Source organism: Sinocyclocheilus rhinocerous, unplaced genomic scaffold, assembly GCF_001515625.1.
Source record: "Sinocyclocheilus rhinocerous isolate Xijiao unplaced genomic scaffold, SAMN03320098_v1.1 scaffold1234, whole genome shotgun sequence".
Classification (NCBI taxonomy): domain Eukaryota; kingdom Metazoa; phylum Chordata; class Actinopteri; order Cypriniformes; family Cyprinidae; genus Sinocyclocheilus; species Sinocyclocheilus rhinocerous.
In genome coordinates, this window is record NW_015656153.1 from 1,385,970 (window position 1) to 1,412,374 (window position 26,405).

The 26,405-nt window shown below is 37.7% G+C and overlaps 1 pseudogene; it reads left to right on the plus strand.

Annotated features, from left to right (window-relative positions):
- The window catches only part of LOC107719499 (usherin-like), a 236,590-nt pseudogene that overhangs the window by 71,849 nt on the left and 138,336 nt on the right, over positions 1-26,405 (plus strand).

Below are 26,405 nucleotides of genomic sequence, written 5' to 3' on the forward strand. Positions count from 1 at the left end.
TCATGGATTTATTGTATAGGAAGGGAGGGAGCTTGAGCAGACAGCAACACAAAAATATCACAGCCTAATAATGCAATAGTGTGTTCAGCATTAGGATTTTTCAAAAAAGATATTGTACTGATTTTGACATTTAGGCACTTTAGAAAATGTGTTTTGATATATTTGTATGAAATAAAGGTTTGTTAAATCTCGGGTATTTAAGTCATTTTAAGATAAATAACATTCTGTGATAACAAATTTCAGTGAGGTGGTCGTTTTGCAACAAGGTGGACACAGTTCTAATCCTAACAGTAGACCTGCTGGTGAAGAAGTGACGGGTACAAGAAAAAAAGGGAGAGACAGAGATATTGGGGAAAATGAATAAAAGGAAAAGGGAGTTCAAGAAACAACCTTTAATTATTTTCCAGGGCCCCAGACCAAGGATTTAGACCTTTTTATGTGATGGCCATTTAAATAATAGGGTTATCTGTGGTTTCAGAATTTGTAGGGGTGTATAGGCTATATTCAGAAAAAGGGGGCCAAAATTGTACCTTTTGGGGTACAACAGCTTGTCACTGGAGCAGTACCCTTAAAAAGGCCTAAATGGCCTAAATATTAGTACCTTATGTGTACGAATTACTGTAAGGTACTAATATGTACCTATTAGGGTAAAACAGGTACAAAGATGTTCTTTTAAGGCTACTGCTCCAGTGACAAGCTGTTGTACCCCAAAATGTACCATTTTGGCATCTTTTTTTTTCTGTGTGGCCTGGATGAGTGTGAGATTTCCCGGCCTGAAATTGCGTCCCAGTCCGGCCCTGATAGGTGGAGCCAGAATTGCTCATTTTTGTTTTTATGTTTTACATCATAATGGAGGAGACGGTGATGTACCTCAGGCTTAGCCAAGACCGAGGCCAGGTAAGTTACACTGGTTTGCTGTGTCCTTAATTGTCGGATTACAACTTTAATACCATTGTGTTGCTTTTTTTTTCTTTATTTTTCATATGAAAGCTCATTTTACGACCACTTAAGCTGAGTTTGCCATGTCTCTAATTCATTAATATTCTGCTCCCACACAAGCTGCTCTTAACGTCCATACACACCTCCCGTATGTCTGAACAAACAGCACGCTGACTAACCCAACACAACCTGTTGTCTGGACCACTCAAGACTATGTCTCCCTCAAGCCTTGTTTTCACCCACTTTTCTGCCAGGATTTAATGTTGATGATTGCAATTTATTTGAGCCTTACCTCCGTTTTATGACTGTCTGTATACACAATGCACATCACTATTACATCAATGCACTATTAGACAGAATTACCATCTGTTCAAACCGAGAAGTCAGCATCTGCTTTCTCAGAGTGGAATGACATCAAATTGCTTTAAATAGCACACCACTGAAATGAGCGGAGAGCGGAGTTATTCATATCTTCATAGCAGAATGATTAAACTGTAGATTAATGGTTCTCATAGCTATAGAACACAGTAGTGGAGATAAACAGTTTGTTTCCAATAATTTGAACTTTATGAGTCAGATTTGTCTTTTAATTCACATTCTTTAAGGCAATATATAATTGTTTTTTATTTATCTTTACTAATATGCACTGCAATGTCAGGTTTCATTGAACAGACTGGAAAGATCTCAGCAAACACAATATTTGATATTTTGTTCCTGGTTGAGGTCAAGGTTTTGGTTCCATATAAATCAATGAAAATTACATTAATCAACAAGGCAGAATGTGACACAGATCAAATAAATTTCTGCATGCATAGCAAGAGAGTAACTATTCAAAATCATTGTGCACAATCCATTTAATTGTTGGTTGGCAAGCTGCCGTGATTTGTTCAAATGCATAAAACCCACAATTTATAGCCTTGTCAGATGCAAGATTCATTTTAAGACAATTTTCTTATGTACACTACCATTCAAAAGAGTGGGAACTGTAAGGTGTTTTTTGTTTGTTTGTTTGTTTTTAAAAACCTCTTATGCTTCCAAAGTCTGCATTTATTTGATCAGTAATACAGTAAAAACATTAATATTGTGAAATATTATTACAATTTAAATTAATTTTCTTTTTGAATAAACTGTGTGTGTGTGTGTGTGTGTGTGTGTGTGTATTATTTTAGATTATACTGCTCAAAAATGTTCAACAAATATCCATAATATGGAAAAGGTACCATAATTCTTTTTTGAGCGCACATGCCCTCTCTGATGAGTACATAAGCCTGTAGCATTTTAAAAAGGAAGCACACTGCCGTTATTGATCTTGTTGAAATGTGAACAGCTAATCAAGAGTTGATGGTAATGTTTTATGTATATTACATCCATAAAGACAAGCAGAACAAGTGTATCCCGCCTGTACACATTGCATTGACTCGAAATATTGTGTGCATATATTCCCCTCCAGCTGAGAGGGTTAGACAATTATGCATAAATCAATACTTTTCCTGTTACAGAAATAAGTATTATAGTTCCACGGAAAATGTCAAGCTGTATAAATACAGCAAACACTCAGGCCAGGCTGTAATTGGTGCTAGACATGTCTGTCTTTGACTTGGTCATTAATATGATGAAGACAGTATTAACCTTTTTGCTGAGCCCGTGAGCCATGTCAAAACATTAAATGTGCTGGTTTGAAAAAGAAAAGATGAATTGCTTAAACAAGCTGCACTACTGTGTTGTTTTCATTTTGCCTATAATACATTAAGAAAAAAAATGTTTTTATCAAGAGTTTTACTGGAAAAAAATATGAAAATTATGTTATCATTTACTCGCCCTCATGTCATCCAAACCTTTATGATTATTTTTAATATAAATGTTTTGAAGAATATCCTGGGCTATTTTAAATATTATGATACATTTTCTGAACTGGATCAATTCATTAAAAAGATGCTACTAAAAAGAACAATTCATTCACAAATTGCTGCTTCTGTAAATTTGACAGAATTATCATTTTTGGGTGAACTGTCCCTTTAATGAGTTTCCACCACCTGCAGACTCTTCATGAATAATCACTTCCTTTGTAGTACTTAAGGGCACGTAAAGCCACGTCAGTCACACTTCATTTTTACCGCCTTATGTTTTAAGGCAAAAACGATAAATGTCCAGTGAGACTTCACACAAATCCTATTAAATCAGCGGGAGGGATTTGAAATGATATCAGAGTTTCAATTATATAGACTCAAGTGCTATTGATTGAGTGTAATTTATGACTTGTGTGCCGTGATGGGCCTTGGAAGACAACACGTCCATTCCCTATGGAGGGTTTTTATTAGCGCTGCTGGTGTGAACGGCCTGACAGGCAGAGTGGGCTAAATGCACAGAGAATGTGTCAGGCCGAGGTAATTTACCTCCTCTCAGCCTACATGAGAGCCCCATTAGATCATTACAGCAGCATGCATGAAACTGAGCGATGACTATAAATGCACATCTCTTTTTTTCATTCTCATATCTCTCCATTCCTTTCCTCTTTTCTGTTATGATAGCTCCGACAGGTCTGAGGGCCCCTGCAATATGACTACGATGAAGATTTCCTGGGATGCCTCGGCCGAGCTCAACGGGCCTCCACCTCTGTACCATGTGGAACGGACAGATGTGTCTTTGTCTGATGCTCAGGGTCAGGTTATAAGGGGGAGACGCTTCACAGGGAGTGGCTACTTCAGATTTCCCAGCTCTACTTTGCCTGTCAACACTGATTTCACAGGTATGGGGTCTCATCGATGCTCTATGTGCCTCGAAATGCACAATTGATTATGAAATGCAGATCAGTACCCATTTTATTTACATAAAAGGAGAGTTGTTTCAGAGATCGATCAAAGATTACACGAAAACTTATTATTATTATTTAATTTATTAATGTATTTATTAATTATTATTATTTAATGTATTTATTCATTATTTTTTTTTTTTTTTTTTTTTCAAAAAACATGCACTGATTCAATATAAAACCAGTAACGTGTATTCATGTAAATTGGAAAAATTTTGATTTCATATCGATTGTAGAGAGCAAATATTGATGCTGTGTAGACAACCAACAAACATGTATTCTGGTTGGTCCGAAACTAAATGCGAAACTAAACACAGAATAAAAGCAATCTTCTTAAGGTCGCATTAGCAAATTTTCTACAAAATTTAGAAAGCAAAAAATGTTGGTTGTCAATAGAGTAGCAATGCAAAGCTCACACAGCTGAATCACAACACTGCAAATTTGCATAAACTAACTTGAACCTGTTGCGAAATCTACGTGGGAAATTTTTGCCTACATCGATTCATGTTGAAATGACTGTGTTTCGAAGTCAAAATTTCACCAAATAAAGGTAAATGTGACCAAAATTTTAGTTGATGTGATTTGGAAATTATGAAAATTGTCAAATAATATATAAATTCTTGTTGAACTTAAAAATTATTATTGAATATGATCAGCTGACAGAAAAACATTAAATTAATATTGATTGCTATACTGAGTACGTTTACATGGACAACAATATTCCGATTTTAACATGATTAAGACTATACTCTGATTAAGAATGTACCATGTAAACAGAGATTTTTGATTACCTTAATCCGGCTAAAGTCATACTCGAAGTAAACATAAATCGAATTAAGACATGTGGTGTATTCCTATTTTAGTCGCGTTATCGAAGTGCAGTATAGACATTTATATACCTTAATCACACTATTACCGACTTTACAAACATGGCAGTGGTCAACCGTTTGACGGCAAACAAAAGAGCATGGCTTCAACAATGCCATCATCTTCGCACATATAGCATGACAAATAATTAACTGCACTTGAAGCTTTCGTAAAATTAAAAATGAAACACCTCGTTGTAACACCCCTGTGGACTGTTGTGGTTTCTTCCCCTTTTGTTGGTTTAGCCCGTTCAATCATTAGTTAATTATCCTCAGTGTGCTCACCTGTCTGCCCCTCGTTATCTGCCCTATAAGTTCCTGTCTCGTGTATTCTAGTATTGTCGGCTATTGTGAATGTTACCCTGAGTGTGTGTGTCTCATCTACCCGAATCTGCCTTGTTGTCTCTACATTAAATATCCTTATTTGAATCCTTGTCGTCCTCGTCATCCTGCCTGCCTCCACACACCTTGACCGTGACACTCGTGGGCAGCGCGTCGACATGTAGCACTGGTGCGCTTCGGGCTTCCCATGTTCGAGTCCCGGCTCGCGGACCTTTCCCATTCCACACCCCTCTCTCTCTCTCACACTTCACTTCCTGTCTAACTACTGTCCTATCAAATAAAAGGCAAAACCGCCAAAAATAAATCGTAAAAAAAAAAAAATTAAACAGCCAAAACTGTATATGGCACCATAACGAAGACGAACTATAAGGAACTGTATGTTGATACGTGAAATTCTGGAGGGGACGTCGGATGGCGTTGTGTGGGGATGTAATCATGTGCCAATAATCGATCTATGTACTATAACATGTAAAACGGGAACATAAAAGGAATATTCTAAAAGCAACTCATGTAAACACGGGGGTCCTATTATGCTTTTTCACTTTTTCAACTTTAGTTAGTCTGTAATGTTGCTGTTTGAGCATAAAAAAGATCTGCAAAGTTACAAAGCTCAAAGTCCAATTCAAAAGGAGTTATTTTATTTAACAGAAATCAATTTTCAAAAACTACAATGAACGACTCGTTTGGACTACAACGCACATTTTCCGGGATTTGTGATATCACAAATATCGACGAATGGGACGAGACCTAGTTGAGCTGCACTAGAGAAGGCAACGAGTGTTATCACTATGTCAGAGACACGCTAGCTTTCCCAAGGCAGACGAACTTAGAGTGGTTACAATCATCCGGGTTTAAATCACGCTCAAATTGATTTGATTTTGACGCAATATTTACACTGAAGCTCGCAGACGGCTATGGTAAGGGGCATGACATTTCCCGACCAGACGCCGAGTGCTGCCAATCACAACACACACTGGCCCAGCTAACCAATGGCAACACACACTGGCCCAGCTAACCAATCGCAGCACACACTGGCCCAGCTAACCAATCGCAGCACACACTGGCCCAGCTAACCAATCGCAGCACATTTTGTATTTCAGAAGGCGGGCCTTCATTTGAAACAGGAACTATTTGAGCCGTTCATGCCAGACTGAGGAGAGAGGTGTTGTAATAATGTAAAATATGTGAAAAATTATGTTTTTCGAACAACCTAGTATGAGAGCCTGTTCTAGTACACCCCCAAAACAAAATCAAGACTTTGTAAAAGAGCATAATAGGACCCCTTTAATCATAATATTGTCTTATTCAGAATAAGATAAATAATTAGATTACTGATGTCCATGTAATCGTAGTCACTGTTAATGCAATATAAGGCTTCCAGGGACAAATAGAGTACATTCACATGTATGTGTGTCCATTGTAATGTGGAAATGTACAAGTGCCTTAATTTGCATACCGACAATTGTGTTTCAGGCTGGTGCTAATGAGCAGTTAAGTAGTTTAAAACTTCATGAACAATTATTACCATCAAGACTAAATGTAAACTCTCTTGACATTTCTATTGATTTGTGTTGGTTCCAAACTAACTTTTCTTTCCACTCCTAAAGCATTTTCAACTGTTCATGTGGACTGCTCCAACCCCATCGCTCTGCCCTAATCACTGTTTATTCATCTCTCACTCCATTCCTCACTCTTCTCCATACTGATGTATTAATGACTTCCATGATTAGACAAAGGGCAATTATACTTTTGTTTACAAACATAATTGGGCAATTGAGTTCCAAATGAATACATGTTCCGTTTCATCTACTAATGCAAAAATCCTTCAGCTTGCCATTTGTTTAGATTACTTGCGCTTTAATTGCGTTAAAAGCTCGGAAGGCATTGCTTTAAGTTATCAGATTGGTCAGTGTGATGTGACAGAGAAGGCAAACATCAGATGACCTCCTCTGAGTGACGTGAGGATAAGGTTTAGGGGTTTTTGTGTGTGATGTGATACATTTTTAAGTGATTCACAGGTGAGAATGTGTGGTGGAGAAGTGCTTTACGGCACATTGAGGCCCTCTTGCCTTCAGAGAGGTTTATGCCATTTTCTCTTCTCCATTCCCCAGCCTCTCTGTGCTGCATAATCCACAAACGAACACGAAACCATGTCATGTCACGAGCCCTTTTTTGTTGGACACATGCTCTAAGATATCTGGGAAATCTGACTTTATTTATATTAAAACGAGGCAATTAGTAGGACCTCCCTAAGAAGTCGGGGACATTAAATTGCCTCCTTAAGGAGCGTGCATATAAATGGGTGACCCTTTGTGACCTTGCAATTTCAGGAAATGAATGGCCATTTCCCCCTCTAACTCTATTAACATTTAGCACTGCAATTTCCAGTTTTTTTCCTTAAATAATGACAAACGGATAAATCTTTATAAATCAAGCCCTGAGTTTAGTTCAGCTCACTCCCTAATTGATCAATGGCTTCAGTCAAAGTGGTGACAGTCCCTATGTAAAAGTGCTTCACATCTTTCCCATGTCTTAGCGCTAGTCTTGAGACCCACAGAGGTGAATATCATTCCTCATCAGCCCGCTCAGACCGGCCCTGCCCCTGAGAGACCTCTGACCACAGCTTTTCTGGACAGGCCTGTCAGTGTGAACAGCGCCACGCTGCTCCACTGAGATCTCAAATCCCACAGATGTCCCTTTAGCCTCCACGTTCCCTCTCCTGTAATGGACCAGACGTTCTGATGGATGTGAAGCACTTGTCAAAAAATTGCTGATCACCCCAGAGAGATCTGCTCTGCTGAACCTACAACTTCTAATCCAGGTTCGCCCCCACCACCCTCCACAGGACTGAGACTGTCTGGTCAACATGAGACAAGATCTCCCTCTTAAGGGCTGGATTAAGGTGCTCTATCCTCACAATAAAGTCAACCATGTATTTGTCAAGTTAAATATAATTCACACATTCACATTTCAAATACATTTTTAATGTGGGTTTTTAAATATATTTATTTTTTTATTTTATGTAATGTATTTTATGTATATGTATCCACCCATCACACATATGCCACTATATACAGTGGGTACGGAAAGTATTCAGACCCCCTTAAATTTTTCACTCTTTGTTATATTGCAGCCATTTGCTAAAATCATTTAAGTTAATTTTTTTTCCTCATTAATGTACACACAGCACCCCATATTGACAGAAAAACACAGAATTGTTGACATCTTTGCAGATTTATTAAAAAAGAAAAACTGAAGTACATTAATGAGGAAAAAAAATTAACTTAAATGATTTTAGCAAATGGCTGCAATATAACAAAGAGTGAAAAATTTAAGGGGGTCTGAATACTTTCCGTACCCACTGTATATTCACATTTTATGTGACGTTTTGTGACTTGTGTGTATATTATTATAAATGTTAAAAAAAAACAGTCAAAATTATAAAAACAGCTCTGCTACCTAATATTTTTGTGGAAACTCTTATACTTTTTTCAGGATTCCTTGGTGAATAGAACATACAAAGAACAGTATTTATTTGAAGTATAAATATTTTGCAACATTATGTCTTTATTGTCACTTTAATCATTTCATATGTCCTATAAAATGCAATGTATAATAGTTTTATCAGTTCAATCCAGCATATATAGTGAGTCATGTAGGGTTGGTATTCAGATGATATAATCCCTGTATCAGTTGTATAGATCTGAAGCCTGAAGAAACATCTTGCTGCTCTACATGAGGTCACCCATGCAGACTTACAACCTCTTCAATCCACTGGAGATTCAAAGATAGATTAATTGGAATCTTTTTAATCTAAGCAGTCTGTGTTTGAGTAGGTTTATACTCGCAGTCCTCAACATATTAATGAACTTATATTGAAGAGGGATATCACTTCAAAGGTGTTTTTTTACGACTGATTTTAGGTCAGATGGTGGAAGGTTTTTACTAAGAACAGTTCTGGGGGATTTTTTTTTTTTGGTTGGGATAAAGTCTTTAGAGGGTAGATCTGCTCAGGCACTGTGGGACCATTCAGGCACTGCTCAATGTTTTGTTCTCACAGGCATTACACACTCATACACATTCACACTGGCTGCTTACATTTTCTCACACATCTGGGCATTTTTATTTTGTCATTTGCTCTTACATTCTTATAAATGTAATTTTTTTGTGTGTTCATGCATTTTGACATGCTTTCATGAAGCTTTACAATGTTTTCTGTACAATAGTTTGATCAAACAGTTGATTAATATGCAACATGCATTGACTGTCTCTCCAGGCCTGCAGCTGAGTTTCCGGACACGCGTCAAGGAGGGGCTATTGCTGTTTGCGGTTTCCCCTGGAGAACAGGAGGAGTATGTCGCTCTGCAAATACACAACGGCCGTCCATACTTCCTCTTTGACCCTCAGGTACATCATTGTCATGGACCGCTGTGTGTTTATACTAAAAAAAGGCTTCAAACCTTCAAATGTAATAGATCCCAACCTCTACATCAGGCATGTATTATACATCAGTACCATATTGTTTGTCGGCTGACATTAGCGATTTCATTTAACGATATTGAATATTTAATAGTGCATGCTCATGTTCACTTTTTACATTTAGATTACATTTTCAGGCAATGTTTAAAGACACTAATAATTTAATAACACTGATAAAAGTAGTCTTTAGCCATTTTTAGCAAATTTTTCATACAGTACACTGTAGTGTTGATACATTGTATCATTTACAGTACAATGACTGTTTTTAGTTTTTAATGTTTAATTTAAATTTAATATTGACATTTATTTATTGACTATACCAAACATCAATATGATACTGATACTTTTTGTTACAGTTTTAACAATACCGAAACAGATTCTGATAATTTCTTAAATGGGTATTTAAAAAAAAAAAGAGAGCATCACATCTACATGATAAATACTGGCCAGTGTTAACTAATTTATTACAAAGCATCAAAAAATCTTTGTACCAATAGGTGTAAAAACAATCCCCTATTTTGATTAAATAATAATTTTTTATTTATCGTCATCTCTCATGTCAAGCTTCTCACAGTCACTTGACACAGGTCCGCTAAATATGTCAAGGGCGTTTGAGCACAAACATTAAACAAAAGTACTGAAAACATTTGAAAGTGATGCAGAAACCCTTTTAAGAATTTTTTTGTATTACTCTAATTAATATATATTTATATATATATATATATATATATATATACACACTGCACAAAATTATAAATGCAACACTTTTGTTTTTGCCCCCATTTTACCTGTGCAAAAATCATGCTGTCTAATCAGCATCTTGATATGCCACACCTGTGAGGTGGATGGATTATCTCGGCAAAGGAGAAGTGCTCACTAACACAGATTTAGACAGATTTGTGAACAATATTTAAGAGAAATAGGCCTTCTGCAGCACTAGCATGCGGGGTTGAGTCTATTGCTCTGATGATGAAAGCAATCATGAAAGATGATTTCACATTAGTGTCCAGGAGACCACCAAGAAACTCTCCCCACCAATAAGCGCCATTGCCGAATATTGCCGGTTTTGTATTCGTAAACACATTTTGTCGGGGTAGTTTGATAATTATAACTAAAAGTGGTGTCATGCCCAATTAAAGTCCCCTGATAGCATGCCCATTAGTTCCCCCATTAACGAATTCAACAATTCTAATGGGATTAGCACCATGGGATGCTAATTGAGCGTGACACAGGGAACTGGTATGCTTCCCCACACACTCTTTCTAATGATGAAATTAATGAGCATTTTATGAAACACTGTCTCATGAAAGTGTATTTAGTTCCTGTAAAGGCTGTCACAAATGATGCTGTTTTTTTCCCGATGTCTCCTTATCGGAGTCTCTCAGAGATAAGCGAGTGATGAGTGGTTTCCAGGCATACAGTGAGGAGAGAAGGTCTCTCCAAGGCCCATGGGCATGATTAGTTGCATTAGTAGCATGGACAGCGCCCATTTCATCTTAAACAAACTCAAGGGCTATTAAGCAAGAGTACGCTGCTCACTATGTTAATGACACACACTACATCACCAAAACCTATAGCAGCTTCCATAGGACTGTTGTGGAACACATCTTTAATTAACTCTTTGGAGAGTTAGTGCGTAAATTCTTTTCGCCGTGCTCACTGTTTCCATTGACCATTAGTTTTTATAGTTAAAGAGAGAATTTTCATTATCTTCAAAATGATCAACTGAATCATTTGTTTTTAATTGTTTATATTCTTTGACGTTGTGTATTTGATCATTTTAAAGCATTTTAATTGAGAGATATCAGCACATTTCCAAGGGGGCCACAGGGATGACTTAAAAATATTTGTATAAAAAATTGGATATTAAAAGTAAAAAGTAAAAAAATGCTAAAAATAAAATGATAATAATAATAAGAAGAAACAAATGATGAAAATTGGAAATAATTATTTTTCCCCCTTGATGCATTTTTAATGAAAACCATACAGAATAAGAATTTTGGATATTTTAAAATCACAAAATGAACTGTGGTAATTAATTTAATTTATCTGTAATAAAAATAAATAAAATTAAAAACAAGCAGCCTTCTCAAAATTGCATCAGAAAAACTAAAGAAAATATCTTAGCCTGTATGGGGGAGTTTTAAAAAAATGTGTTGGACAATGTGTTGGCCCTTGAGTTAAAAAGGTTGAAAACCACTTACTTAATAGAATAGTTTAAATGAGTTGGATATTTCTAATGAATCACTGTTCTGGTTCCAAAAAAATGCTCTGACTGATTTGCTCAACAGATTCTTGAGTTCAACTCGTGGTCTCAATGAATCAGTCGTAATGGTTTCCAGACTGCTAAAGAAGATTTTCAGTGAATAATGGCTTAACTTTTGGTCTTTTTCTAAAACAAAACTATTATATGACTTTTTTATATAGGATTGTACACTTTCTATGGGTAGTATGGACTTTAATGGTACTTTTAAGGCAAGTTTGAGGTCAAATTATATGCACTTACAAGGAAGAAAATGACCAGCACATCCATCCGTCTCTTTTTGTACTGCATAGAAGAAAGAAGTGAAGGACGAAAGACATGAGGGTGAATAAATGAAAACAGAATTTCAGTTTTGGCTGAGCCATTTCTTTGAGCATATATCAGTATTTGTATGTTTATCTAAAAAAAATTCCCTTGAAACAAGACCTAATTGATAATTCATGAGTGCAATTAGCAATTAATTTATGTAAGTAGATCATTTGTGGTGTAAATATCCTCTAGCATTGCTCCAATGTTTTCTTAAAATTGATGAATGCTGTGACTGATCGTTTAGGGTTCAGTCATTATAGGACTCCCTAGCTGATGCTTACGGCACGTGACTGAAACTTGAATACGTTGCATCAGATGTTCAGATCGTGAGGTCGTTGACAGGTCTGCCTCTCACTGAACAAGACTGAAATGTTTTTTTAGTTTCCAAACATCTAAAATAAACACATTATTTCAGTAAACACATTTTGGTCTGGCATAATTAAAGTTAGCTGTTAAACTGCTGGCAGATGATTTTATTCAGAAAGGCTTTTAGTTGTTGTGACAGAATTGATCTCCCATCGTAAAGAAGCCCCACTGAATACTTTCAAAGGGAGGAGGGATAGGAATGCAGTGTTGTGTCTGTCCTGACTTCTCCCTAAAGCTGTTTCTTCTTCTACCTCTCTCTCTCTCTCTGCAGTAAGCATATCACAGGGCTGACTTCCCTCAGCATCCACACATATTGATTTGATCATTAAATCTTCATCACAAAGAGGAGATGCGATACTTTTTGTCTCAGTGCTTTCACTGCAGAGCACTCAGTCAGGCTGTTAAGTGTATGAACCTGAATGATGTCATATTTTAGCAGGATAATAACCCCATCTTATGTTGATGGTGCCAGCCCATGAAATTTACTGCTTTTGGGGAATGTCCTATCTCCGGGCAGAATTCCTCAGTGGCTTGAGTTCTGTGCCAAGAGGGATTCTGCTGCTAGTTTTTCAACTTCATCTCCAACTTCTCCTCTATAAACTATCTATAGATCTATCTTTCATTCTATCTATCTATCATTCTGTCTGTTGTTCACAAACTGATGATATTCACAGCGTTAACCCTCTGGGGTCCGAGGGTGTTTTGGGGCCTGGAAAAGTTTTGACATGCCCTGACATTTGTGCTTTTTTCAGTTGCTTACAAACATTTGAATGTCTAAAGTTTAATAACACTGTAATCAGCACAAACTGGGCTACAATAATATGTGAGCAGCATGTATGTACGTGATTGTGTTTTTGAGAAAACAACGTTTATGCGTGCTTAGTGAAAAACTACAATTTTAAAGTCACTGAAATAAGGCCATAAAACACATACAGAACATTTGTTCACAAGACTTTTGAGAACTTGGTTCATGTTGCATCTGCAGCCAATGAGCTTACTGCTTTACATTTAAATGGCTGGTTAGCATTCACTAGAGCATTTCGCTGCACGCTTTCAGAGTTCCTCTGATACCCTCCACCTTCCCCAGCTCCACCTGTATAGATCTGCTATGGGTTATTTTATATATATTTTTTGTGCAGCAGCAGTATGTCTTAAATGCTCATGGCACCATATCGGCATATGTATTGGCAGTCGCAAGTTCCTGTACTTGCTTTGCAGCAGCAGCAATAATCTACAACAACAGCAATAACCAACAGCAGCAGCAATTCAACAGCATAGCAGATCTATTCCGCCAATACCAAATACATTAGCATTGTCTTATCCATTACCATGCTAAAATCTTCCAAGTGTTGTCATGATAGAACTATCATTCTGTCTGTCTGTTTATTTGTTTCAATGCTTTATAAACTTTTTTTAACCTTCAAACAAGGCTTAGCCAACCATTCAAAGTTTTTCTTGGCAAATTTCTTTTCTAGTTCAAAAACTTAGTTATATGAATTTCTTTATATTTCGAATCATTTTTCATTCTTTACATTCAAGATCAAATTGCATTTCTGCATCCTGTTTATATTGAAAGTGTTTACTCTACATTAGTTTATGTACCTCCTAAGCTCTAAGGGAGGGGAGCGTCTCCTCCTCCTAAAACTGCTGATGAGCCATCATTTGTGCAGTGTGTGTGTTGTGTTCATGATGAGCGAGTGATTAACCCTCAGTTTTTGATGCTAGGCCTCAGCCGTGGCCCTCAGCCCTCGCAACGATGGAGGTAGACGCTATAATGACAACCAGTGGCACCATCTGATCGCTACCAGGAAACAGGCCGTGGGAACAATCATTGTCGACAATCAATACAGCGGTAATGATGCACACACATATGATATTCATAGGCGAGCCCCGCACCCTCACTTCTGTCCTGTTCGGTTATTCAGTGCCTGTAAAGCCCCCCACTTGAACAGATTTCTAGCAAAGGAATTATCAAGGTTAATCATTGCCATTCATGGTGTGATTAGAATAATTAGGCCAAAGAAGCCTATCCTTTCCTGAACTTACATTTCAATTAAGGCTGGAGGTGTGAAGCGGAGTCTCCCGCTTCCTGTCTCAAAGCGGTCTCGGGGGATTTTTCCCACCAGAGGGAGGATTGCTTTATCTCATTCACTCTTTTGGAGTAATATGACTTTATCTACACTAGAGCACCAACTGAAACCATTGGAATATAACAATAAAGTTGTTAAAATACTGCTGCGCCCAGCTCTGATTATTAGACCAGCCAGGAACAGTCTCAAAAGAACATTATTGTATTGATTTAGCATTGGCACATGTTCAGGGGTATCAGGTCATATTTTTTTCCTCCAACAGGATCAGCATTAGCTACAAGTGGGAGCACCATCATCGGTCAGAACATGGGTGTTTTCATAGGAGGGATTTCAGAGAATTTCACCATTTTTAGACAAGATGCTGGTAATTTATCTCTAAATATTTTGATTGACAATATCCATGTATCTACAAAGAGTTGCAAGTGCTTGTTATATATATACAGGTCCAGCCAAACTGGTGCAGCAGGGGTTTGCTGGGTGTTTGAGGGATGTGATGGTGCAGAAATCCAGTGGCACTACTGATGCATGGGAGCCCCTGGACTGGGACACAGCACTTGAAAAACATGAGACCTATGAAAGCTGGGAGAGCTGTCCTGCTGTCTCAGAAGATGGGGCGTACTTCCTAGGACATGGTACTTCCTACTTTAGACTTCTTTCACATGGTCTGATCATTTGTAATGTTAATATGTGACCCGTGCTGGCAAAAAAAAATCCATGCTACAGACAAAAAAAGTGAAAAATTTCGATTTTGGTCGAATTTCAGGTTTTCAGGAAAGCCCTCGTCTAGCAATCCCAATGCTCCCAATAGTAATTAAACATCTAAAATGGTCTTTATTTGTACTTTTTCTGAGAGGAGTACCTTTTTCTCTGCTTGCTTCTCACGCCGTCGCTGACTGACATATGAATCGTGTACATAACGGTGCTTCTGCCAGCGCGCGATCCCAATACATACACATACTGTATATACAGAATTACAGTAGTTAAGAAGGCTATTCACGCAAACATAATCTGTTATGTCTTAAGTGAACATTTGGAGAACTGTTGGGGGAAAACATCTGATGCGTAAGATTGTGTAACATCCGTGCACTACAGTAGGTCTTAATATATAGGCTGTCCGTTTTATTAATCTAACAATAAAAGAAAAGATCACTTTTGTTTAGATGTAAAATGAGAAAAGTAATGCACTGTTTGTTTCTTTCTTATATTTGTTCTATTTCATCTGTTTTTGTTTTTAATAAGAAAGCTAAAATAAAAATGGCTATATTGTGATTATTAATATAGTAATTAATATTAAGAAATGAAGTGGAGGAAACAATGCAATGTTGCTCGTGATTTTGCTTTGGAACCTTCAGAAAACTTTAACTTGAGTTTTCTCAGAAGTTACTTTGCTGACTTCGTCAACTTCAAACAGGTGTAGCTCGGTCATTTTTCGTCCGATTCCAAGAAATCATATATCATTTTGAAGGTCCTTTAATGGAGAATTTGAAAATAAAAATAACTCATTTTTGAAAATTTGCTCAATTTGACTCATTTTGCCAGCACAGGTCACATATTGAGATTTTCTAACTGAGTCTATTTCTTTAATTTTTTTATATTCAGGGTTTCTGAAGGTCAAGCCTGAAATATTCACTGGAGGAGATTATTTTGAAATATCATTTGAGTTCAAAACTGATCAGCTAAATGCAATGCTGTTGTTCGATTATGATATAGATGGGAAAGATTTCATTTTGGTAAGTTTGCTTAAATCTAATCTAAGTTTCCTTGCAGGTACTTTAGTGCAATTAATTATTAATAACACAAATTCTGCAATTAAACAAAAATGTATTGACATATTGAAATAAATATGTTTAAATTTGATACATTTAGATTTCATGACTTAAAATTAGTCATGGCACTTGACTTGTGCTTAATTCTGTAACCTCAGTGTTGCAAGATTTTGCAAGTATTGATATCTGATTAAGTGCAAGTAATTCAGTTAATTAGCAATATATGCTTGCTAAAATACATATGTACAGTGCTTCAAAACATCGCTGTAACTATTGTTTGTGTCTTCATGACATCCAGGCGGAGATGCAGGGCGGCTTTCTCTTCTTGGTGTTGCGTTGGGGTGAACAGACTGCAGAGTTGAGCGTATGGGTGGGCCTGTCCTACTGTGACGGGGGCTGGAACACTGTAAAAGTGCTGAAGAGAGGCCCGTTAGCGAGTGCTGGCCTCAATTACGTATATGAACTGGACAGAAAGGGCATGGGTGGCCCTCTGACCATCAGCTCTCCACTCTATCTAGGGGGAGTCCCACCTGGAGTAAAGCACCCAGCTCTGAACAAACACAGCCTTCTGCACGGTGAGTCACTTGCTGGTTATTTGTAGGTTTATTATTCTGAAAACCTCAATAAAGTTGGAAGCACCCTCTGATATATTTCTCTGACTTGAGTGTGAGCTCTGTTTTTAATTCTTCAATTACAGGTACATCTCAATAAATTAGAATGTCGTGGAAAAGTTCATTTATTTCAGTAATTCAACTCAAATTGTGAAACTCGTGTATTAAATAAATTCAATGCACACAGACTGAAGTAGTTTAAGTCTTTGGTTCTTTTAATTGTGATGATTTTGGCTCACATTTAACAAAAACCCACCAACAAATTAGAATATGGTGACATGACAATCAGCTAATCAACTCAAAACACCTGCAAAGGTTTCCTGAGCCTTAAAAATGGTCTCTCAGTTTGGTTCACAAGGCTACACAATCATGGGGAAGACTACTGATCTGACAGTTGTCCAGAAGACAAACATTGACACCCTTCACAAGGAGGGTAAGCCACAAACATTCACTGCCAAAGAAGCTGGCTGTTCACAGAGTGCTGTATCCAAGCATGTTAACAGAAAGTTGAGCGGAAGGAAAAAGTGTGGAAGAAAAAGATGCACAACCAACCGAGAGAACCGCAGCCTTATGAGGATTGTCAAGCAAAATCGATTCAAGAATTTGACTGAACTTCACAAGGAATGGACTGAGGCTGAGGTCAAGGCATCAAGAGCCACCACACACAGACGTGTCAAGGAATTTGGCTACAGTTGTCATATTCCTCTTGTTAAGCCACTCCTGAACCACAGACAACATCAGAGGCGTCTTACCTGGGCTAAGGAGAAGAACTGGACTGTTGCCCAGTGGTCCAAAGTCCTCTTTTCAGATGAGAGCAAGTTTTGTATTTCATTTGGAAACCAAGGTCCTAGAGTCTGGAGGAAGGGTGGAGAAGCTCATAGCCCAAGTTGCTTGAAGTCCAGTGTTAAGTTTCCACAGTCTGTGATGATTTGGGGTGCAATGTCATCTGCTGGTGTTGGTCCATTGTGTTTTTTGAAAACCAACGTCACTGCACCCGTTTACCAAGACATTTTGGAGCACTTCATGCTTCCTTCTGCTGACCAGCTTTTTGAAGATGCTGATTTCATTTTCCAGCAGGATTTGGCACCTGCTCACACTGCCAAAAGCACCAAAAGTTGGTTAAATGACCATGGTGTTGGTGTGCTTGACTGGCCAGCAAACTCACCAGACCTGAACCCCATAGAGAATCTATGGGGTATTGTCAAGTGGAAAATGAGAAACAAGAGACCAAAAAATGTAGATGAGCTGAAGGCCACTGTCAAAGAAACCTGGGCTTCCATACCACCTCAGTAGTGCCACAAACTGATCACCTCCATGCTACGCCGAATTGAGGCAGTAATTAAAGCAGAAGGAGACCCTACCAAGTTATTGAGTACATGTACAGTAAATGAACATACTTTCCAGAAGGCCAACAATTCACTAGAAATGTTTTTTTTATTGGTCTTATGGAGTATTCTAATTTGTTGAGATAGTGAGTTGGTGGGTTTTTGTTAAATGTGAGCCAAAATCATCACAATTAAAAGAACCAAAGACTTAAATTACTTCAGTCTGTGTACATTGAATTTATTTAATACACGAGTTTCACAATTTGAGTTGAATTACTGAAATAAATGAACTTTTCCACGACATTCTAATTTATTGAGATGCACCTGTAAAATGTGTTTTAAAATGACATAACTGATAAAAATGTTAATCTACTCGATCTATCTAGTGTTTATGGACAGTTTTTGTTGTTTCTGATAAATCCAGCCAGTTCAGAATGTGACTTAAACATCTTTCTCCCTTTGTCTCTCCTGTCTTTGTCTCTCTTTCATCCTCTTCTCTTCTGCGCTGCAGGTTTTGGCGGCTGCATCAGGGATGTTAGATTCGCACGCGGGCCTGTCGTAAGCTTGGCGGCCGTGTCCAGCAGTGCTGTCAGAGTCAATCTGGATGGATGCCTGTCAGCTGACACCAGCGTTAACTGCAGGGGAAACGACTCCATTCTGGTGTACACGGGCAGAGACAGGAGCGCAGAGGACCTGACACTGCAGCCCTTCACGGGTAAAAGCAGCATCTGACCCCTTTTCGCAAGCACATCCCCACCAGCGCGGTAGCCAAGCCTCATTGACCCGCAGCTATTTTGGCCTCACGTTGCTTGCCTTGTCTCTGTGTCAGGCGATTGTTTGGCCTGATTTGTCCTTTCTGCTTGGGGTTTGTTATTGTAAAGACCAAACAGAAGAACAACATAATATGTCCAGCCCAGCGATGGGCGCAGACACGACACCAGGGGCGCGGAGAGGTCATATCTAAAACAGCTACTGCTGTCCCCTTCATCAGCAATACTGCAAAACTGTTGAGAACTGCACCTTAGCTAATGCGCACGGACAAATATAGCCAAGGTACCTCTCTTGTGAGTGATGGAGATGGAGCGAGAAACAGTTTGTGGGTTACTGTGAGCAGGGTTACGCATCAACGAGGGAAACATTCAGGGGAAATAACTTAAATTGTCAATACATGAGCATGAATGGTATACTGAATAGTAGGGTGAAAGCAAATTTATTTTTAAATAGTTTTTTCTCTTTGTGTACAGAGTATTTGTACAGAGTGATGGCATGGACAGGTGGCAATTAGCAGTCAAATATCAGCAGTTAGGCTTTGGATCTTACTGGAAAAATCCTACGGTCTGATGTATGCACTTGCCTTAATAAGGGTAAATATATATACAGTACATATAATCAACATTGATAATAAATCCACATCAGCATATTATAATGATTTCTAAAGGGTCATGTGACACTGAAGACTAGAGTAATGATACTGAAAATTCAGCAGTCACAGGAAGAAATTACATTTGAAAATATATTCAAATAGAAAACAGTTATTTTAAATTGTACAAAATAATGTTTGACGATATTACTGTTTTTACTGTCATTTTAATCAATGACAGTAAATGCAGCCTTGGTTTCTTACACAAACATTAAAAAACTTTTGAGCGGTAATTTACAGTAATCTTATATGTAATTAGGTAAATACATAAAGTACAGTTTATGTTCCCAAAAAATACAGTGTACTCTGGCTACTATTTGTACTTTACAGTCATTTATACTGAGCACACACACTCTTACTTCCTCACCTGAGACAAAAAAGGCCTACAACTTAGCCAGCACTACAGGCTCCATACTGATATTTGTTTGTGTCATAGTTTTCAGGCCAACCCATTTTATTCTTATCTGCACAATGTATGTAGCAGTCAAGGAGATGAGATGTGCTGGAAGATAGCTTATCGTGAAGCTCTCGGTGAGAGCATGCATCACACACACTGCCTTATTACAGATGAAGATGCTGTCTGGGAGAGAGAGAGATGGTGGTGGTGTCCTTATTGAGACAAAGAGGCTTAGATATGTCAAATAGTGGTTAAATATTTAATTTAATTTAATTGTGCATATTAATTAAGCAAAAAAAACAGTAGACTTTGCAAGCTACATTGGGCTATGAAATATGGCTTTATTTTAATGGTTATAAATGTGTATTTTTAAATGACATATTTGAAAGTTACTACAATGTAAATTGCCTGTTCCGACCCATTTTATTTATGTAAACTGATGCATTTTCTGGTTGATATTAAAGATACTGAATGAAAAACAGAAAACAGGATTTGATTTTATCCATCAGGAATAAGTTTGCTAAACCGGGGATCAAAAATAGCTATACTGTAGGTAATTCATAGTTAATTCGTTTTGAATAAAGATTAAGAAAGTAAATAGGGTCAATTTTGATTTCATTTTTAATTTATTCTGTCAGGCTTCTTTTTCACTCTCTGTATAGTTACACATTTACTTCCTGCCATTCAGTAGCAGTGTTGTTTGGTTAAGGAAACCTCAGTAATTTGTAATAGCAACCCTGTTGGTACAGATGATGAATCACAAGGACTTCCTACTTAAATGTGTATACACCGCATTATAGGTCAGACCAGCGTTCCAGTGGTGGATATATCACACACGTCTGCTGTCTGGCTTGTTTTGACTGTATAAACGAGTGTTAAAGAGATTCTGTAGTCTGTGACACATCATAAATGATGCTTGTTGCATTTCTGCATATGTCTGACTGTTTTATTTATGCCCCCTAAAATGTGAATCCTGGAGAGAAAGCAAGCCGTCGCTTGATGGGCGTGAAATATAGCCCAGAATGAATGCTGGATGTACAGTCATATTAAATCAGTGCTGAAAAAGTTACAACTCTAATAAATTGTATTTATGCTAATGGTTAGATATGATTTACTGTGTCTATTAAAAGTAAGGAATGTGTGTGCTGCTTTTCTTTGGCCTGACACACACTTTCTCTCCTTCCCAATTGGATTCTCACACACTCGTTCCTCTCCTCCCCCTTACTTTGCCCCTCTCTCTCTCTCTCTCTCTCTCTCTCTCTCTCTTTCTCCTGCTTTGCTTCTCCACGTGTCTCTCTCACCTATTATTTCCTGTACAGTTCCACAAAGTGCGCTGCCTCCCTCCAGAGTTGGGAGTGTAAATGTTTCCAGTGTGAAGGTGAGCTGGGAGGAGCCGGCGGAGGTCAGAGGTGTAATTGAGAAGTACGTACTGAAAGCATACAGCCGGGACCGTCCCTCCTCACCCCCCATCAGCGCTACCTTCCCCCACTCTCAGAACCTGACAGGTAAGGGCCCCGCCATCCGCCTGGGGCTTGACTATGACACCTTTTTAACCCTCATGTTCCGTTTGGGGTCTCAGAGACCCCAGGGCCATTTTAATAGCTTGAAGAACATACTTAACATTAAGTTATCAGGTTAATTCTTAATAAAGTCATGAATTTGAAGGGGAAATAACAGCTATTATTTTAACTGACCATAACCTGTGTGAAATGTCTAAAATACCTTTAAAAAATTAGTTCATCCAAAAAATGGAAATTGTCGTCTTTTTTTCACCCACATGTCTTTTGAAACCTTGCATGGAGTCACTTTAGCACTTTTAACAAGGTTCACTTAAGCACTTTTAACAAGAGTGCTTATAACGGAAAGAACATACTTAAGTGTGAAATGAATGTGATATGCAGTTAGTTAGGACTAGTTAGGACTAGTTGCAACAATTTCATTCATTACTTCTATTGTCTTTGAAATATGGTTCAGTTGTACTGTCAAATGTACTTTATATAAATATACTTTAATGTAATTTCTACTGAAACTTGTATGTCATGTATTTAAATATTAGTAATATTTAGTATATTTAATTTAAAATTATAAAGTACTTTGTTAGTCACATCAAAATATCGTCATCTTTTGTCATGCTTTTTAATTGGACATTAAAGTGCATTTTTTTAAGTGTACTTAGGTGTGTTAAAAACATGGTTTCATAGTCATGAAAGTGACTTTAAGGATACTTGTGCACAGTTTTTTTTTAATATACCTTTAAGATGTAATGTACCCTACAAGTGCACATTAAATACAATTAAGCACACTTCTTTTTAACAAGAGTGACAGAATGCCCAGGCTGTTTTATACAATTCAAGTCAATGGTAAACATGACTGTAAATCAAGATTTTCAGAGAATAAGTAAAACAGTTTTTAATTTTAGTTTGTTCCTCACACCGAGGAACATCATGTGGCTTCAGAAGACTCAGAATAGAGTGCACAAGTTTTATGGACCACTTTTTTGTTCTTTTTGGAGCATGACAGTCCCTGGTCTCCATTCACTTACATTATAAAGAAGAGAGCAGTTTGCTGAACATCATTTGTTTGTGTTTTTTGGATGGCATAAAGTCATAAAAGTTTGTAACGACAAGAGGGTGTGTAAATAACACAATTCTTGTTGTTTTGGTGAACTGTCCCTTTAAAAGCAAAATGCATTAATGCTCCAGACGGTCTGTAGTCACGGCAGTGTTCCCTATGTGACATTGCAAGTTTATAGACTGAAAATCTGCTTGGTTACTTGAAATTACTTCAAAGAACAAATGAGGATCTTGAAACAACGATTACGTTCTCAGATGACCAATCACTGTGGCTATACTCTGTCTCCGGGCAAAGCGTAAAAAGAAGACCTTTTTTTTCTTGCCTTGTTCTTGGCACGCTTCAACCTGCGCAAGCCTAAGCCGCACTAATTTATGATAGCCGTGACACCAAAAGCAGAATTACACAGGCAGATAAAAACTCCGAAAGCAAATGAGTGGGTAACGAGAGGAGAGCAGGTCAGGCTCTTAATTGAATTAAAAGACGTCTGACAAAAAAAAGTTACACTTACCTGGCCAATTATAGCTCGGCTGGGGTGTTTACCTTCCAACTCTTCCAAGATCTGTCTGCTACATGGATACAGTGGAAGCTAGCCAAAGATTCACTCATACACTCCATTAAAGGATCCTGCCTTTATTTTGGATGACAAATTAAAAAAATAAATCCAGTTTTAAAGTCTACAAATGAATTAAACGCAGCACTTGCTGAGGTCGTCTGATTCATAAATGATCACAGAACTGTTATTTTTTTCAATATTTATAGTCTGAATGTTTGGTTTCTAAATGAAACTAACATTTCAAAGTGCAAAGCTAATTGTGATTGACATAAAACATGTTTTTCTCATTTTTAATGTGCTGTTTACTTTAGGTAGGGTGTTTGTTGAAAATGAGGGACTAATCTGACTAACTTTCAAATGGTAGGTGAATATGTGTCAGAATATCATTTGATTGGATGTATGTGACCTTATCAAAACAGACCAGCTGAGAACAAACATTACTGAACTGAGGCCACGTCTTTAATGTCTTCAAAAACAATCACTAATGGGTAAAAGTCCTGAGCGATGAATTAAAGTCAGAGGCATATTGATCACAGCAGGGCTGGATAGTGACTTTCATAGCGTGCAAGAAACCCCCTTTAAATAGCATCAGCCACTTTATCCATTAAATAACATCATTAGTGTCCTATATCCTGAATAGCAAGGCCGTATCACTTTTCATCCGTCTGGTTAATAGGAGATATTACTGTTTGATAATAAAGACCTTTTTAAATCCAGACCTATTATCAGAAGTGATGGTTATATTATGCTGTGTTTGAAAAGCCATTGCATTAAGTCTTTTAGGAAGCGGAGTTGGGGAGGCCCACTTTTTGAAATATGGAAGAGAAAAGAATGACATTTGCCTCTTGCTCTCTGAAACGTTCACTTCCTCTCTTCTTTCGCAGGCACTTTAAGTGGCTTGGCTCCTTTTAGCAGCTACAGTATTACCCTAACGACGTGCACTCAGGCCGGGTGCAGAGAGAGCCCGCTCGCCACCGGCTTCAGCACTCCACAAGAGGGTAAAGTCATTTAGAAGGTCCTGACTCCCACATTTCTTTGATGAATAATAAAAGTGACGAGAGGGGCTCAAATAGTGCCGAGCCATTTGCTTGAAAACTCCAAACTAATTTGATGACAAAGTGCAATGCCAGGCTGTAATTGCTCCGTCTTATTTATTTTTTTATTTCCCCGTCTCGTTCTTATTCCCGTTTTTGGAGAGAGTGGTTTTAGGAACAGGGGTAAGTGTGGGATTGAACTCTTTCCCCTTTAATGACATGCATCTTTAATAGCTGTAATGCAGATTAATGGGCTTTTTAATTGCTGTTACATTGTTCATGCGAGAGCCTTGTCTTAATGTAAGGCATCTGAAAGATTAATGAAAGCTTCTTCATTTCACTCAAGCAGAGAAGTAAATCTAAAGACAGTTTGGGCTAAAAAGAATTGATTGTGGAGCCGAAAAGTATGAAATCGAGAATCAAGCGGCCCGTTTCCACGTTCTCATTCAATCCGGCGAGGCTCGCTCCTGTGGCGTGAGCGCAGCACGGCAAACATCATTCCTCTCGCTTTCTTTCAACTCTTCCAGGCTCATTCTTTATTGCCTTCACATCTGTCTGACCGCACAGGCAAGACAAAGAACCTTCTTCCTCAGTCAGTGAGGAAAAAAATGTCATGTCTATTGACCGAGGGCCTTTTTCCTACATGAAACGGCAAGAATAAAGACAGATTAATTGTCAGCAGCAATTATTTTCTCTGTCTGATTGTAGAAATAGAGCCGGTCCCAAAATAAAATGAGCTCGTTTTTAGGCTGATATTTTCAGATTTCTCTCTTTTTGCAGTGAGTACAGAGGTTGAAAAATGTCGATAGCGTTTTAATCTAAGTTGGGCTAAATAGCCTTGTTTAAAGGATAGTATGACATTATGGGTCATTGCGGAGTGAAAAAAATCGATCTGATGTGGACTTGATTACTAACCCAAATTACAGTATTGATTCTCCATGAGGGAAAATTTTAACATTGTTTTAATATCACCTACAGAAACAACTTCATTCTTAACTTACTCTTGATCAGAACACATTTGACCTAAATTGCTCATTGAGGCAGTCTTTGTCAGTCACAAATATGTTTCATTTGATTAGCGACCTGAAATGGTGCAGAACCTTAAATATATTTTTATTTTATTGTTTTCTTTAATTATTTCTAAAACATTGTAAAATATGAAAATCTTTATTATTATTATTTGTTATTTGACTAGTTTAAATAATTAATAATAATAATAATAATAATAATAAAAGATTTTCATATTTTAGTGTAATTTCAGACCTTTGGAATTCACCCCTACATTTTTAATATGCATGATAAAGCTTTTTTTTATTTAATTTTATTTTACACGGTTGTCTCTACTAGTTAACTAAAGTAATTAACTCTTTGATCATTTTATTAATATCTTATATCTAATAGTTCCAGAGGAGGTTCCTTCACCTGCTGCGATCTCTTTCCCCAACTCTCTGTCTGTCCGCTGGGACCCTCCACTCAAACCCAATGGCATCATCACCAGATACACACTCTACAAAGACAATACTGTTGTGTACCAAGGCAACTTGACCAGCTTCAATATCACAGGTAAGTAAGACTTGAAAATACAAGACTTGCCTTTGCTACCTGGTATCCATTGCTTGAATGGAAAGTGTCCAGTCAGGGTCATGTATGCATTGACTTGATCTGTGACCTTTACTCATTCATTAAAGAAATGTTCTGGGTTCATTACAAGCTAAACTATATAAACAGCATTTGTGCCATAACATTGAATACCACAGCAGAACCCTTTTTCCAGGAAATGCTCTTACTGCTTCATTTTATCCATGTTTACACATTAAATGCAAGAATTTAAAAAAGAAAACAAAAATAAGAGGTTGATTAGCATTTGAAAGACAGAAGAGCAACTCGCACCTTCCCTGGGGAGTTTCTTTGAACCATGTCATACATGTTATAACGGTCATGTTGTAAGGATGAAATGCAGAGCCGGATGGAATTTGCTTATGATATCTTCAACAAAAATGTGCACAGAGCAAGTCCTGTTTCGATGTGTAACTGGCATTTTAAAGAAGCCACGTTTTTGTTATTTTTACCCCCTGTAGTCCATGTTAAAGGTATATTTAGCCAAAAACATTTTACACAACCAGTCACATTTTTTTTTCACCACTAGAACTGAACGGGTTGTTTGGCACTGTACCATTAGGAGATCTACAGTATATGTATGCAGGGGCGGGTCTGTGTGGTGGCCAGGGGTGGCATCGGCCCCCCCTGAAATTTGGCTGCCCC